We start from the raw sequence: 18,376 nt of genomic DNA on the forward strand, positions 1-18,376 counted from the left end.
GTACTATGTACAACATTGCCTGCGCTGTCATACTGTACAACACATACACTCTGTTCTATTACTGTACTATATACAACATTGTCTACACTGTCATACTGTACAACACATACACTCTGTTCTATTACTGTACTATATACAACATTGTCTACACTGTCATACTGTACAACACATACACTCTGTTCTATTACTGTACTATATACAACAACATTGTCTGCACTGTCATACTGTACAACACATACACTCTGTTCTATTACTGTACTATATACAACAACATTGTCTGCACTGTCATACTGTACAACACATACACTCTGTTCTATTACTGTACTATATACAACAACATTGTCTGCACTGTCATACTGTACAACACATACACTCTGTTCTATTACTGTACTATATACAACATTGTCTACACTGTCATACTGTACAACACATACACTCTGTTCTATTACTGTACTATATACCACAACATTGTCTGCACTGTCATACTGTACAACACATACACTCTGTTCTATTCCTGTACTATATACATTGTCTGCACTGTCATTATACTAGATACGATATGATATGATATACTGTCTGCACCACACCTATGTATCTGGACTACAGATCACGCTTGAGGGTATGATTTCAGTGCAATGTTTCCTGATTGATTTGGTGACTACAGATCACACTCTGTCATGTTCTTCACTACTAAACGTACACAGACACTTCATTCTAATGACAAGCCAATGACAGACTGCGTCTGACAAGCAGTTCTCATGGCCAATCAACACACACCATAGTAGCCAGCGGGTCCAATCAAGCCTTACCAAAATAGGTTCTTTCTATGCCTCGCCCCGCCCACCGGCGCGACGCTACCAAACTCAAAGCAAGTCTGGAAATTCCCTTAAAGGAGGCGTGCCTTCAGATAGACGTCACCGTCTACCAATAGCAAGGAAAATTGGGGCTAGTGGGCGGTGGCTCGTCCCAAGTGCTGGGTGTAACCCGGGGAAGAAGGCGGGGTTTTTCGCGGCTGTATGTTCGGTTGTGGCAGTGAGGAATGTAGCGTTGTGAATATGAGGTAGTTGTTTATTTATAGTAACAGGTGAATTATTGATTGGGAGGCGCACACGCCGGAGGTGAGTGTCGGGCTGAGGGCCGCTCTCTGTACGTCCTATGGGCTGAACGGCTTGTGTTTTATCTGTGGGAAGACTTGTGGAGCGGAGAAGAGAGGAGTCGAATGTCGCTATGACCTTCTGTATGAGGTGAGATGCTGCCCTCCTGTACAGGACATAGACAGGCAGCAGTCCGTGTGGAGGAGGTGTGCTAGGGAGGATGGAGTGTGCTGTGTGGTACCCAGTACTGTCAGGTGTGCGGGGGGGTGGGGGAGGGAGGAGGAGGCATTGTATACCGGGATCAGCAGGACACAGGAACTCCATATATACCGGGATCAGCAGGACACAGGAACTCCATATATACCGGGATCAGCAGGACACAGGAACTCCATATATACCGGGATCAGCAGGACACAGGAACTCCATATATACCGGGATCAGCAGGACACAGGAACTCCATGTACACACTGGAATAGAGGAGAGCCCTTCACCTGACTTCTGTCATCACACAGCCAGGACAGCTGACTTCTCCCTCTACAAGGCATTCTATCAAGACACAACACACTCTTCTGGTGGGGGGTTCCATCAGAACGACCTGCGCCTGACCCAGGCAAACATTTGTACCAGTGGGGGTCACGTTGCTGACACATGCCGCAAAGTCAGGCTCGTCTTACTACTGACACTGAAAGAAGAAATCCAGGCAAAATGATTCTTTTCCCATGCAGTGGGGCTGTGCCCGCAGTACATGGGTTAATGATGGTTTTTGCCTAGGGGCTCAGAAAGCTTGCCTAATCTGCCGATCCTCTGAGCACAAGACCGGTCTCCCCCCCATGCTAACGGTCTTGTGAATGGGCTGTGCCTGATGCCATTATGCCCATTGACCAGCTCTGGATGTGAAGATGGCAGGAACAGTCCACTGCTGGATGTGGGGGAGTGCTGTTTTCTGGAGGATCAGAGGATGAGGTAAGTACAACTTTTCCCTTAGCTCCTGGACAAAAAGAGCAGTTAACCCATACAGTGTGGGCACAGCCCCACTGCATGGGAAAATAAAATTTTTAACCGGAGGTCTGCTTTAAACCCTTATATATGCTCAGTGTAGTGACTGGCCAGTGTAGTGAATTCTTCCTACATCAGCTGTACCTGTTTATTTATTTCAGGTACTTATATAGCGCTGTCAATTTACACAGCACTTTACATATATTGCACATTCTCATCAGTCCCTGCCCTCACGGAGCGTACAATCTAAGGGACCTAACTCACATTCATACATACTAGGACCTATTTATATAGGATCCAATTAACCTACCAGTATGTTGTTGGAGTGTGGGAGGAAACTGGAGTACCCGGAGGAAATCCGCACAGGAAGAACATGCAAACTCCAAGCAGGTAGTGCTGTGGTTGGAATTTGAACCAGCGACCCTAGTGGTGCTAGTGGGAAATGCTAACCGCTTAGCCACTGTGCTTATCTGCAGTCTTCTCTTGAAACTGAAATTACACTCTGCAGAGCTCAGTGAGGAGAGCTCTGAGAGCTGATTGGAGGGATAAGATTACCTCCACCTCACAGCACACAGGAACTGAGCTGAGGCTGTCCATCATCTGGAGGTCCCTCCCCTGTCACCATTTTTCTTTTGGTGTCAGGAAAACTTGTCAGACTTTGTTCATGCTGATAGCAGAGGAATGAGGCTGCAGACAAAATTGACACCTTACTACTCTAAAATTGAGACAAGTACACAATATCAAGGGATACTGTATATGTTCATACTTCATGTCTGAGATATACAACCACTTAAAGGGCTTATTCACACCATGGTGCAGAGACATCCGTTTTTCTGTACACGTTCTACAAATGCACAAAAAAAAAATTGTTCTCTATGTTCCCTGTTCACACCACAACACTGGTATCACTTGCTGATTTTTTTCTGTGCAGGAGTCTGCAATGTGTATACAGTTTTAAGTGTGGCACAAAACTGACACGACAACAACACTCTGGTGTGAACAGGGCAGATAACTGATGCTCATGAAAACTGATGTCAACGTGCATGAAAACTCACTGAAACGAGCCTGAAAACTGTTGTAAACTCATGGCTCTGCAAGTGAAATCCGCGCATTTTTCTCATCAGTTTTCAATCACTTCTGGTGTGAACGTAAGGCAGAACTAAACCAGTCGATTTAACAGTTTACAAAAACAATTAAATTCCCAGCATGCTAGGAATGCTAACTGTCACATTAGCTTGTGTTCTTAACCACTTGCCCTCCTGAGGATTTACCCCCCTTCCTGACCAGGCCTCTTTTTGCTACTCGCGCTGCACTAATTCAGCTGATAATTGCGCGGTCATACAATGCTGCACCCAAACAAAATTTACGTCCTTTTTTTTCACACAAATAGAGCTTTCTTTTGGTGGTATTTGATCACGCTATAAACAAAAAAAGACCAAAAATATTGAAGAAAAACAATTTTTTTTTACTTTCAGCTATAAAAAATATATAGTAAACTTAAAGTTGGTTATAAATTTAGGCAAAATGTATTCTGCTACATGTTTTTGGTAAAAAAAATCTCAATAAGTGTATATTGATTGCTTTGTGTGAAAGTTATAGCGTCTACAAACTATGGTATAGATACTGCAATTTACACCATTTTTTTGCTACACATGAAAATTATGTCCTTTTTTTCACACAAATAGAGCTTTCTTTTAGTGGTATTTGATCACCTGTGCACTTTTTATTTTTGGCGCTACAACCAGAAACATTTTGAAGAAAAAAAATTATTTTGGAAAAAACAATATTTTTCATTTCGGTCATAAAAAAATATCCCAAAAAAACTAAAATTTCGTCATAAATTTAGGCCAAAATGTATTTTGCTACATGTTTTTGGTTAAAAAAATCCCAGTAAGTGTATATTTATTGCTTTGTGTGAAAGTTATAGCATCTACAAACTATGGTATAGATAATGGAATTTACACAGCTTTTGCTTTCTGACTGCCCATCACATTTCTTGAGGTGCTAAAATACCAGGATAGTACAAACACCCTCAAATGACCCCTGTTCGGAAATAGACACCCTAAGCTATCTGCTGAGAGGCATATTGAGTCCATGGAAGATTTATTTTTTTCCCACAAGTTTCTGGAATTTTTTTTTTTGTACACAAAGTTGTCATTTAAATTTATTTATTTCTCGCAGAAGCCATATGCGGAATTACACCCCAAAATACATTCTGCTACTTCTACCGAGTATGGGGATACCGTGTGTGTGAGACTTTGGGAGCCTAGCCACATACAGGAGCCTGAAATCCAATGACCACTTTGAAAGCCTGAAGGTGCGTAACTTCCTCACTACCTATCACAGTTTCAAAGGCCCTGACATGTCAGGATAGCACCAAACCCCCCCAAATGACCCTTTTCTGGAAAGTAGACACCCCAAGGAATTTAAAAAGAGGCATGGTGAGTATTTTGAAGATCTCATTTTTTTCTCACAAGGTTTTGAAATCTCAAAAAAGAATAGAAAAAATGTTTTTTGTTTTTTTTCTTCATTTTCCAAAAACTTGTGGCAACAAATGAGATCTGCAAAATACTTACCGTGCTTCTTATCAAATTCCTTGGGGTGTCTACTTTCCAAAAAGGGGTCTTTGGGGGGGGGGGGGGGGGGGTTAGGTGCTATCCTGGCATTTCAGGGCCTCCGAAACTGTGATAGGTAGTCTGGACGTGTAATGAGGAAATAAAGCCCTTTAAAAGCCTGAAGGTGCTTATTGGAGTTTGGTGTCCTGTGCTTGGCTAGAATGCCAAAATGTCTCCCACATGTGGTACCCCCTTACTCGGGAGAAGTAGCAGAATGTATTTTGGGGAGTCATTCCACATATACCCATGGCATGTGTGAGCAGTAAATCATTTAAGTGACAATTTTGTGTAAAAAAAAAACAAAAAAAAACCAAAACAAAAAAAAAAAACAAATTTTTTTTTTTTCATTTTCCAAAAATTTGTGGTAAAAAAATTAATTCTATTGATTCAACATGCCTCTCAGCAAATAGTTTGGGGTGTCTACTTTCCAAAAAGGGGTTGTTTTGGGGGGTGGGGGCATTCTATGCCCAGCATTAGAAGTTTATGCCACAGATCACTCACTCTTCTAACCACCTGAAGACCAAGCCTTTTCTGACACTTTTTGTTCACATGAAAAAAATCAGTATTTTTTGGTAGGAAATTAATTTAAACCCCCAAACATTATATATTCTTTTAAAGCAGACACTCTACTGCATAAAATGGTGGGTACTACAATTTTTTTATGGCACATAGTACTCATGCAGTGATTTTTCAAAAGCTGAGTAAATAGATACCAAACATGGCATGCTTTAAAACTACGTGCAATGGTGATAAACTGCAAACATGTTTAATATCCATAGGCAACGCTTTAAAAGCTACCATTTTAGATTTACAGGGGAGGTCTAGTGTTAGAATTACTGCCCTTGATCTGATGTTCACGGCAATACCTCACATGCATGGTGCAACCGCTGTTTACATACCGGCACAGGGTCAAGGCTTGTGCACACAGGTGTGCTCGCATGGGAGGGGCGATTAGTTATTTTGATTTTTTTAAAATTATTTTTACATTGTACCTTTTTATTTTTTTTATCACTTTTAATGCTATAACAGGGAATGCAAATATCCCCTATAACTTCAATGGGCATTGTCATATATTATTTTTTGAGAAATCTGGGGTCTATCAGACTCTGGATATCTCTTCTGCCCTTACATTATCTAATCAAACCAAATCGGTGTGATCAGATGCTTTCCCAATTTACAAATGGCGCTGTTTATATCCTGTTAAACTGAAGTGATGAAATGCTTGTAGCTTCCGAGTTCTTAGGCTATAGAGATGATTGGCACCACTCTGGTCTCCTATCAGCTCTATGGTCAGCTGGCAGAAACACCGGCTGCATTCTCAGGTTCCCCCGATGGCACGAGACTGCCCGAGAAGGCCGTGGAAGGCAGTGGGGGAGGGAGGGGGGCATCATCTCCCGCTGCTTGTAAAAGCAATCCTGCAGCTAATTAGCCACTAGGATTGCTTTTACATGAAAGCCGATCGCCGGCTGAAAAAAAACGATACCAGGATGATGCCTGCAGCTGTAGGCATCAACCTGGTATAACCATTCATAGTCCATTGATGTGCCAGTACATCGCTGGTCCTTGTTGGGTGTATATGCTGTGTTCTCTTTTTTTCATTCAGTCCACAGGCTGCATACAAAAAAAAAAGAAGAAATCTCTGCCAGAAAAAGTGTGTGGTATGCCCACCATTAGAATAGACCGCCCTGCATCCACCCACTTCTAATGGTGGGCACACATTATGTCACACTTTGCCACAAGCGCCAGTTCCAAGATTGAACAAATGTCTAAATAGTGGCACGCTTGAATAAAAATTGTCCACGTATAAGTGGTACCCCATATGGAAAAAGGATGACACCAAGTCCCAAACTATCTTGCCACTGCTCCCCATGTAGTCTGGGCATCCAGGGGGCTCCACGTGACTATCTTTTCCCTCGTAAATCCGAAACATATAAGTATAGCCTGTTGCCCTCTCACAGGTCTTCTACATCTTGACCCCATATCTGGCACGCTTGCTGGAGAGAAATTGTTTGAATGCAAGGCGGCCAGAAAAATTAATGAGGGACTCCTCAATGCAGATGTTTTGCTGGGGAGTATAGACATCTGCAAATTTTTGGTTAAGGTGATTTGGGAGGGGCTGAATTTTGTGGAGCCGGTCAAATTCAGGGTCACCCCGAGGATGACAGAGTGCATTGTTATTGAAATGCATAAAACACATTATACTCTCATATCTATGCCTGGCCATGGCAGCAGAGAACACGGGCATATGATGAATCGGGTCTGCGGACCAATACAACCGCAATTAATTTTTTTTTTAGTAATGCCCATGTTGAGGGTTAGGCCCAAAAAAAATGTAAATTCGAAAACCGTAATGAGTTTCCATGCGACTGGTCTGGCAAGGTTTGAATTTGGGTTGGCAGCGATAAATTGTTGTGCATATAAATTGCTTTGATCCACAATCAATACATACAGATATTCCGTGAAAAACAGCTCCAAAAATCAAGGAGGTATGTGAAAGACCAGGATGTACTAGACCGATGGTACTCACCAGTTCACCAAAAGGTAGTGTGGCACTAGTACTGGCACTCTGCTGCATATGAGAGTCATCAAAATTTACTGGCAAGTGCTAACAGAGATCAGGCCTGATTCTGCGAACACTGCGGTTTTGTGTGCAATGTATCAAGTGACAGTGATCTACTGACACTGCACTTGCTGGGGGGGATAAGCGTAGGGCTAAAGGCAGGTTCTGGCAGGTGCCGGGGCTGATCCCGGTAATGCTGAGTTTTTGGGGGGCGCTATACTAATGTGAACGCTGGTATAGTGCTGATCTGATCAAAGATATTGACTCGTTCAGACACTATACTAGCAATGGAGGTTTATTGTGCATGATTTTGTTCCTGGTAATCAAGGGGTTAAATGTGATGAATGGTGTACTGACGGGCAATCTGACACTATCTGGGAGGGGCATGAAAACCACGGGAGCGCAAATCACACACATATGTATATGTGATTTTGCGCACCCGTGCCGCCCTGTAGCAGTATTTCTGCTATAGGGTGGTCAGGAAGCGGTTTGTGTTACGTCGCTGCGTTACTTTAACTGACAATTGCACGGTCATGCAACACTGCACCCAAATTAAATTTACATCCTTTTTTTTCCCCCACAAATTGAGATTTCTTTCGCTGGTATTTGATTGCCTGTGCGTTTTTTTTTATTTTTTTTGCGCTATAAAAAAAAAAGGCTGACCATTTTGAGAAAAAAAAACAATATTTTGGACTTTTTGCTATAAAACATGTCCAGTAAAAAAATGTAAAAATCTAGTTCAGTCATAAATTTCTGCCAAAATGTATTCTGCTACATGTTTTTGCTAAAAAAAAATCCCAATACGTGTAAAGTAATTGGTTTGCGTGAAAGTTATAGCGTCTACAAATGGCGGGAAAGATACTGGGATTTTTTTTCATTATACTGATAATGGCAGCGATCAGTGACTTATCGCGGTGATCAGCGATTTATGACAGTGATCAGCGACTTATGGCGGGACTGCGGCGGTCATTTTGACACTGGAGGGGAACTGACTTGGGGTCACTGACATCCCCAGTGACACCAATACAATGATCAGTGCAAAAAAAAAAAAAAACCACTGACACTGTACTAATGGCACTGGACAGGAAGGGGTTAATATTTTTTAGGTAATGAAAGGGTTAACTGTGAGGGGAGTGTTTTACTAGGGGGCGGGGGTGTGTACTTCACAGGAACACTCTGATCCCAAGATAAACTCTTCTCTCAGGATCAGTGTGTGTGCTCGGAACTGACAGAGAGCAGACTTGCAGTGTAAACACTGCAGCCGTGCTCCCTGTCAGTGATTGCCGGTAATCGTTGGGACCCGGCGGGTAATGACCGTCCGGGACCCAGTGATGGACACCCGCTTCCGAGATCGCGCTAGCCCCCTACCTGTTTTGCAGAGTGCCATTTAAAAACGGCGTTCTGTGCAGAGGTGCCGCCCTGCCTCAGTAAAAACACTGTGGCTGGTCGGCAAGTAGTTAACCAAACTGTCAAACCATCAAATGGCTGGAGTCATAGCTGATCACATGTGCAGCGCCATAGCAGTTGAAGATCAAACAGGAGCCAAGATGGAAGCTTCCTTAGCTGAAAAGGATAGGAGGGTTTAATTTCGCTTTACAAACCTGCCACTATGGCAGTGACTGACTCTTAAAGTAGAAGTAAGGCCAAAGCGTTTTCGCCCTACTTCTCCTTTGGATCACAGGAGTGCACTTCATTCTGCTCTTCTGTGACCCATATTCAGACAACAGCGGTTAAAGTCCAGAGTCAGCTGACATCACTTAGTCAGTCCAGGCTCTGAAGACAACCCAACTTTAAAGTCGGGATCCAGCAGCTGCCTTAGCCTTTTAGCATGCCACTGAGAGCCTGAGCCAGCCGCTCCCTCCTCCTCCCCCTCCCCCACCACAGCCCAGCGCTTCAACGAGCGCTGAAGGGGCAGAGCAAAGAGCCAATGATTGACAGCTACCAGCTCTCTGCTCCCCGAAGACTGAGGACTGAGCAGTCAGCAGTGTTTGATCGCTAAGTTCTCGGTCTTCGAGGCATCCACTTAGGTGAGTGTGTGGTTTTTTTTTTTTTTCCCCTGAATTTCTCTTTTAAGCGCTTCCCACCCACCATATAAGGAAATGGTGGGCGGGCAGCGTTTTTTTTCCGTTTTGGAAGGATGTCAAATGATGTCCTCTCGCTCTAACTGCACATGCGCGCCCCTGGGGCACTTGGCATGGCGATTGGTGGTGAGCTGTGTCCCAGGGACACAGCAGATCACCGATCAGAGTAAAGAGCCAATGATGTCAGCTCTGTCATAGGATCTGCTGTGCCCAATCACAGCTGATCGCATGTAAACAAGGAAATGCCGGTTATCGGCAGTCCTTTCCTCATGCTGACAGCGCGTCAGGAGAGCCGGTAAGCGGCATTCCTCAGAGGGGACATCTACACTGATCATCAGGGCACTGATGATCAGTGTAGCCCCCTCAGTTCCACCTGGCAGTGCCCATCAATGCCACATACCAGTGCCCATCATTGCACATCAATGCCACATATCAGTGTCTACCAGTGCCCATCAATGCCATATCAGTGCCCATCAGAGCTATCTTTCAGTGCTGCCTATCAGTGCCGCCTATAATTTCCAGTCAGTACCGCCTAACAGTTCCAGTCAGTGCCGCCTATCAGTGCCATATATGATTTTTGCTTTTCAGTGCCATCAGTGATGCCTGCCAATGCCCACAAGTGATGCCTGCCAATGCCCACAAGTGATGCCTGTCAATGCCCATCAGTGCATCCTCATCAGTGCCCATCACTGCAGCCTCCGCACACATCAGGGAAGGAGAAAAATTACTTATTTACAAAATTTTACAACAGAAACTAAGAAAAAACTTTTTCCCCCCAAAATTTTAAGTCTTTTTTAGTTTGTTTAGCAAAAAATAAAACCCCCGGTGGTGATTAAATACTACCAAAAGAAAGCTCTATTTGTCTCAAAAAAATGCTAAACATTTTGTTTTCCCTGTACTCTCTGTCAGATTTGAAAACCGCATGGCCGTGTGGGGCTCCATGAACACCGCACGTCCCTCATTCAGAGTTCTGTGCATGAGTGCCTACAATTCCTGTTTGCTTTTAGTTTTCAATGAACTACTGCAGCACTGTGGAGAACCATGGTAGTTCATTCAAGCTTCCTGACAGAATATCTGCTTGACTGTACGTCCCGTACGGCTTGCAGATATTATGACAGTGTGCAGGAGACCTGCATGGCATCAGTGATCTACTGATCACTAGTTCAATGTCCAGGCTTCTTGGGACAAAAATAATAAATGCACATTTTTACCTGAAAAAAATGTGCATTTATTATTTTTGTGCAAAAGGTGAACTTATCCTTTAACCACTTCAATATCGAGAACTTTTACACCCTTTCTGCCCAGGCCAATTTTCAGCTTTCAGCGCTGTCACAGTTTGACAATTGTGCAGTCATGCAACACTGTACCCATGTGACATTTTTATTATTTCTTTCACACAAATAGAGCTTTCTTTTGGTGGTATTTAATCGCCAGTGAGTTTTTTAAATTTTTTTTAAACCAAAAATCACCTGAAACTTTTGAAAAAAAAAACCCTGCATTTTTCTTTATTTCTGTTATAAAATGCTGCAAATAAAAAACATTTCTTGATTAATTTAGGTCAAAATGTATTCTGCTACATTTCCTTGGTGAAAATACCCCAAATTAGTGTATATTATTTAGTCCATAGGAAAGTTACAGAGTCCACAAACCAAGGTGTATATATATCTGATAACTAATCAATCCTGATATACTGATGGCCAATCTAATTTATTGAGGCCTGAAAATGCCAGGATAGTACAAATACCCATGAAATCTCCCATTTTTGGAAAATAGACAGTTCAAGGTATTTAGTAAGAGGCATGGTGAGTTTTTTGGAGGTTGTAATTTCTTGTTAGCATTTTTTGGAAAATGTAAAAATTAAAAAGAAAAATCCCATTTTTATTTTTTTACATATTGTCACCAGTCCAGTACAGCATTATTATATAACTGGTGTAGCGGTGATCGGAGACTGATCACTGGTGACAGTATGTAAAAAAATATAAAAATAATTTAATTTGTATTTTTTTTTCACATTTTTCTATTTTTTTATTTTTATTACATTTTTTTTTTTTTACTATTTTTTTTTTCAACACACTGTGACCAAAGCAATACAATGTTACCATAGTAACATTGAACTACTCTGGGCAAGTGATCAGGATTTTTTTTTTTTTTAAATACGTTATGATTGCCAATACCAATGTATTTCATTGATATTTGCAATCATTGTTACTGAATGAAACTGATTCATTCGGTCTTTTGTTGTGATTAGCTGTGATTGAGCAAAGCTCATCACATGATACAGATGGGCTGTGATTGGCCCTGTCTGTATCATGTGACTGCTTTGACCAGTCACAGCTAACGACATAATTGTATACAATGGATGGCATGACAGGAAGCCATCCATTGTATACAATTGACATGCGATCTGCTGTGATTGGTCACATGGCACTGGTAATCGGATGGTGTAGTGATATGTCAACGGCTGTGTCCCATGGACACAGCTGGGCACGGATCGCTTGGCCGCATGAGCGGCTCATTTTGACAGGACGTCATATGATGCCCAGTCACAATGAGGAGTGTCCCGCTTGGCCGTCAATCTGCTATAGGCCGGGCGGGAAGGTAAATAGTTACTGAACTTTTACTTACTGCCAGTTAGCAAACTGGTGGTAATTATATGCATAGTTCATCTTTACCACAAAACTGCCTATGCAGATAAGGGATGCCTGTAGATTAAAACAAGCTGTGCGGCATTGACCAAAGATGAATAATGACCTTATTATAGGTGTAGTCCATTTACATACCTAACTCTTAGAGATTGCATCTCTCCATCCTGCCTTGCTGCTAGGACTGTGGTCGGCAAGCCGCGGCTCGCGAGCCACATGGGGCTCTTTACCCACTTCAATGCGGCTGTTCTGTGTGCCGGGTGCCCGCTCCCCTCCCTCCTCTCGGGCGGCCGCCCCAAAAGTCAGGACTCTGCAGCTAGTCCAGCAATGGGCAAACTACGGCCCAGCGGACCTTTTAATCCGGCCCGCGGAGCGTGGCAAATATTGGCTGTCAGGATGTAGGCGGGGCAGCGTGACGAACTCCTCTCCTCTCACAGTCCGCCCTGAAGACCGGAACGGCGCGGGAACACGGCGAGAGGAACGCGCGGAGCAAAGGTAAGTGAATTCACACAATATGGGGAATGAATTACTATAGGGGGGATGAATTACTATAGGGGAGATGAATTACTATAGGGGAGATGAATTACTATATGAGAGATGAATTACTATATGGGGGATGAATTACTATAGGGGGGATGAATTACTATAGGGGGGATGAATTACTATAGGGGGGATGAATTACTATAGGGGGGATGAATTACTCTATGGGGGATGAATTACTCTATGGGGGATGAATTACTATATGGGGGATGTATTTTCAGTTTTAAAAATGTGGCTCTCAAAATAAATTTCAATCGTGGTTTTGGCGAGATTTGGCTCAGTTGAAAAAAAACTGTGCTAGGACATTGCTAACACTTGCCCAGCTCTTCCTGCTCACCTCCACCCTTTCTCTGATTGTGTGTTTGTTAGTTCTCAAATGAACTGTCAAAACATCAAGTGGCTGGTGTCATAGCTGACTACATGTGCAGCACCATGGTAACTGTAGATCAAACAGAGGCTAAGATGTCAGCTTCCTTGGCTGTAAAGAATAAATGGGTTTAGGACCAGCTCTGATTTGACATATGTAGGTACTCCGTACTCAGAGTGGGGCATGGCTGTGTTAGTCAGCTGTCATGAATGTGATCACTTCCTGAGTAGTGCTGTATCCCTGACCCTATTCAACTGTCAGCTGGGAGATTCCCTGGCCTAAAGTTAAATGTAAACAAAATGGCGAAGGATACTGGCAATGCCATTACCCAAATGTGGTAGTGCCCATATTTGGAAAATTACTTGTCACTGGGTGGGCGGAGCCTTATGGGGACCTAAGAAACTACTTCCCATCAGATTCGCTTTACTTTTGGTTGACCGCGCCTGGCAGCAGCCAGATTTGAAAGCCATTATCGGAAGGAGTATCAGCTATGGATCCACCCACTGCCATGTGCTGTTGATCCAAAGTAAAGTGAACCTAATGGGGAAGCAGACTTTTGGTTACCCTTCAGACTCTGCCCACCCCAGTACAAAACTCCTGGGCTCTGCACCTGAGAGTAAGAGGGTAGTGGCAGGGGAACGAGGGAGTGCATTGCGGTAGGAGTGTTCAGTATGGACTCACGTCCTCCGTGCTGGGCACAGACAGATTTATGCACCTGTCTCTGAAGGGTACATGAGTTGGGGGTTGACACTTTTTTGTGTTTTTTTTTTTTTTTTTTTTTTTTGTATTGACGCTTTTGCTGCTGCACGCTGTCATAATCCTAAATTTTGTCTATGACACCATTTTTTAATTCCCCAGATGATATCCTCAGCCACATGCTGTGGTTCCTTCTAACTAGAGATGAGATTGGGTGTGCTCCAGCCTCATCTGTATCCGAACCATAGTCACACTTTGTGGTTTTTTTTTTATTTATCCAATCACCTTTGTGCTGAGTAACAAGACATATTTATGCATTTATAAACACATCCCTGCTTGAATTGGTGTTTTCTTTTCATATCTTGTCATATTTGCCTTGCATAAAATTTTTGCTTATCACAAAAGGGACATCTCAGCTAAAATATATTTCAGTGTTAGATTCTGGTGAGTGAAATCATCCTTTATCCTGGATTCACATACATGCGGTGAACCGCATTCCTGTGCAAATCACATGCGATTTGTGTGCAGTGCGATTGGAGCCATGCATTTTGTATGGCTCTAATCACACAGCACCCACACAAAAAATATGCAGGACCCTTTTTTTGGTCCACACTAGAATCGGATCACATGGGTATTCACACCTATGTGATCCGATTCTTCACATCGCACCGCATTTTGCAGACCGCTTTCGGGGTATGGTTAACGTAACATACATAGCCGCAGCGGTTTGCACGAATGGGGTGCGATTCTGATGCGGTGCGGAATTCACACAGAAACCGCTGCAAATTCTGCACCGCATCAGTGTGAACCAGGGCTGAAAGTCTAACTAAAGGCAAAACTTTTTAGTGTTGGAATGACTGGTGAGGGATTGGAACACCTGTCAGGATTGTACTGCTGTCTGTGCACCCGTTAGGGAGATTCACCCGCTCTTTGTCCTGTTTAAATTTATCATTGAGGGTAAAAGTGAAGGAAAAGCCCAGTTTTGAGTTATCACACAGGAACAGAGGGAAAATCTTTCAATGGGGACACTACTTCTGGTGACCCTTGTAACAACCAGGAATTTCCTCTCAATTCTTGTGGCTATGGGACAGGAAGTGAAGGGAAATCTCCCCATTGGGGCACAAATGGGAAAAAAATAACGGTTTATAACCTTCATTTATGCTATTCAAATAAAAAAAATAGTTCTGCTTTAAGGTGTATAAAGCTAAAAACTGTTTTTAAAGTGATACTAAAGGTTCATTTTTCTTTTTTGGAAAATAACAAACATGTCACACTTACCTGCTCTGTGCAATGGTTTTGCACAGAGCAGCCTGGATCGTCCACTTCTCGGGTCCCCTGCCAGTGCTCCCGGCTCCTCTTTTCTGTTAGGTGCACCCATAGCAAGCATCTTGCTATGGGGGCACCTGAGCAGGCGTGTTCCCAAGCTGCTGCTCCGTGTGTCCATTCACACATGGAACTGTGGCTCCCCCCCCCGCTTTACTCCTCATTGGCTGACTGGCTGTTATTGACAGCAGCGGGAGCCAATGGTTTGCGCTTATTGACTGAGCCCATGAGGAGGCAGAGACCCGGGACAGCTGAGGCTCTTGTGCACATCAATGGATCACGATGGGGCTCAGGTAAGTATTAGGGGGGGCTGGGGGCAGTGCTGCACACATAAGGTTTTTTTACCTTCATGCTTAGAATGCATGGAGGTAAAAACCTTAAGCCTTTGCAACTGCTTTAAATATTTTATTCAGTTTAGGCTTATGAGGGAAGGGTTAAAACTATTTTTTTATCTGCAATATTTGTGGGTATAGAGCTCCCCATTTCTTGGGTTTTTAGATGATGCATTTAAACGGAATGCTTTAAGAATAATAGTTTCCTTGTACCCTTTCCTATGCAATTTCAACCCTCTTTGCAACCTGCATTACGAAAGAGGAGTATGTTTATCCGTACGAGTTTCAAAGCATCTTGACTTGTAAAGTATTTTTCTACAAATTTAGGTTTTATGTATTCATGAAAGCACAAATATGTGTAAGGTTACAGGATACGGAGAACTTTATTTTAATTGCTGTTCTGGGCACAATTGTAAATATTTTTTCCTGAATTTAAAAAAAAAAATGGATTATTGTGGAAAATAAATAAAAACAATTTTTTTTGTCCATCTATGCCCCATTGTGGAGATTTTCTATTACTTCCTGTCCTGTAGACCTATCAAGAAGTAAGAGAAATCTCTCCAGAGTGAGGAAACTCTTCTCTTAGATAGTTGTCCGTTGTAGGGACGTGTTCCTATTGGAAGATTTTCTGGTGACAACCCACAATTTTATATTTTCCATTAATTTCAGTTCTGTTGATAATGGTTGCTAGGACAATTAAGGCAAATACCCACTGCCATGGATTACTTATCAGAGATGTTTGACAGGAGGTGATATATCACCCTGAAAATGCTGACCCACTGTATCACAACCACATGCATTGCATGTTGTTACATTGCAGTGCGGCCCCATTCACTTGAATGCAAAATGCTGTTTAATTTTTGCCCCAAAGCATTGCAGCTTAAGCATGTGTACAGCTCAGAGGGGCTGTGCGTCCTTGTTTAGAAGGGCAGGGGACTGTAAAACCACGGCTCAACTGCCTGGCCACACGTCTAAAGGAGCCTCAAGGGCAGGAAAAATACGGTGATACCAACATTGAGGTGTTTTGTAGCCTTGAAATTCACCTGTACAGAAATGATACATAATTTTCATGTCATGTTTGTAATAATTGCAATATAGTATGAAAATGGAAGGTGGAAGGAATATTATTTGTTTGGGCGACTGTGCTTTACATATCCATAGCTTTTAAGAAGTGGGTAAGAATGCGCTTTCTAACTTCAAATTATGCTACATTTCCATGGCGAAAGTTAGGCTTCATTCACACTTGGACAACTTCAAAATCATGCCATTTTTCATTGCAACTTTGCAGTGCGACTTGATGCGACTTTGGCTCTGACTAAGGATGATTTTTTTGTGCTGTACAAAGTCACACACAAGTCGCATGTATGTCATTCAGGTGTGACTTTCACTTCGGAGGGTTTACATTGAAGTCTGTGGCCCTCAAGTCGCATGAGAGTTGGACCAAAATAGTACAGGAACTACTTTCAAGTCGCTGCAACTTGAAGTTGCACACATATGAATGGTGCTCATTGGGAAACATGGGGTGTGACTGTTGCATGACAAGCCACACAAGTGTGAATGGGCTCTTACTAGAAGTGTTAATTGGCAATACTTGGTGTGTTTTTTTTTTTTTTTTTTTTTTTTTTTTACACTGTCCTGCTTTTGCAAACAGTTGAGTTCTCATTTACAATGTCATGCTTTTTCTATTTTGTTTTGTCACTTGTATATATCGGTAATTTCAAGAAGTGGAAGTAACCTCTTATCCTTGTTTTTGGTAGTGAAAAGGCTGTGTCTTCTCAATATAGTTAATCTGGGTGATCGTATGCTAAACAGCATGAATGGAGGAATCTTCCCTGCTGGCTATTCTATTCTGACAGCTGCTGCTCCTGTGGCTGTCAGAATACCTGAACAGTGACTGAATGTGATGGCTGCAGTTACTGACAGGGCCACCCACAGCTCAGATCACCACCTATTCAGCCAGATTTCAAGCCTTGCATGGCCAGCAGTATTCACATTTTGCAAAACACAGAGTATTGTTTATCAAAGTGTCTAGAGAAAAGAATGTTGTTGCTGTAGAAAAACAAATAATTTGCCCCTTCACTAGGAGAGTAGAGCTGCTGAAAGTAAAAATATGATTGGTTTCTATGTTCAGCAAGAATATGTTCTTACATATGTTTTGATAAAGAGGGCATTGTGTTCGGTTCCTGTTTTATATTTAATCATATAATCAATGGTATCGCCGGTATGATAAGCCCAAAGTAATTGCACCTCAAATGATAGAATAATATGCAAATGCTTTGTAAGTGAACTCTGTGTTATCTTAGTATTATGAGTCAGAATATCCTAATAGAGCATAGCCTGTTCTGGACAAAACATTTCCCAATCTATTTTCTTCTTGAAGCCTCCATAGATTTTTTTTTTGTGATATTGCACTTTTTTTTGTAAAAAGCCTCTTGGTAAAATGTCTGCTCTGTTCATTAGTTTATCAGCCTAAAGGCTGTCTCTGTGTAAAGGCAGCCATCCTGGTAAAGGCAGGGTATGCCCACTGATGACTGGTGAAGTAGAATAGAATAATGCTGCTAGATGAGCAGCACAGTAGTGACTTAATCAAATCTTTCTCCAAATCTTGTAAGAGTAGCAGTCAGAGCAGTGTCTTAGATGATCTTGCACTGCAGATATACAGCTGTGAAGTTTAAAGCGAAACTAAACCCACCAATTTAATGGTTTCCTAAAACGTGGCATGCCTTAAATGACATCTGCAACAGTTACTCTTGTGCATGTGTTACCTTTCAACCTGTTTCATGGCTGGTGTCATACCTGATTACATGTACAGCACTATGGCAAGAACAGATCAGATGTTGGCTAGGATAGTAGCTTTGTAGGCTGTAAAGCAGGGGTTCTCAAAATATGGCCCACGGGCTGGATACGGCCCGCTAAAGACATTTATCCGGCCAGCTGGGAAATAAAAAAACAAAATGGGGAAAAAAACCGGCACAGGCTGCCAAATAGCTAGGCTGTTCGCTGGTTCCTCGGCTGCAAGGACCCAGCAAGCAGCAACCTGAAAGCACTGGATTTCACCTGCTGCAGCCACAAGAGCAACAGGAAAGGAGGAGAGCACATTAAGTACAGTGCATTGCGGTGCCCACTGTAT

General features: G+C 42.6%; 1 protein-coding gene across 4 annotated transcripts in view; it reads left to right on the plus strand.

The window, feature by feature from the left end:
- Positions 1-974: 974 nt before the first annotated feature.
- CYLD (CYLD lysine 63 deubiquitinase) overlaps positions 975-18,376 on the plus strand; it is a 170,682-nt gene continuing 153,280 nt past the window's right edge. For 3 of the 4 annotated variants that reach the window (XM_089684204.1, XM_089684203.1, XM_089684205.1), the window contains exon 1: positions 993-1,244. The gene's annotated coding sequence lies outside the window, so the exon portion shown is untranslated. Of the gene's footprint in view, positions 1,245-18,376 lie in introns of all 4 variants that reach the window. The other variant, XM_089684206.1, reaches the window with a different exon arrangement.

Source organism: Staurois parvus, unplaced genomic scaffold, assembly GCF_062004578.1.
Source record: "Staurois parvus isolate SC_StPar_1 unplaced genomic scaffold, SC_StPar_1.0 ptg000339l, whole genome shotgun sequence".
NCBI classification, from domain to species: domain Eukaryota; kingdom Metazoa; phylum Chordata; class Amphibia; order Anura; family Ranidae; genus Staurois; species Staurois parvus.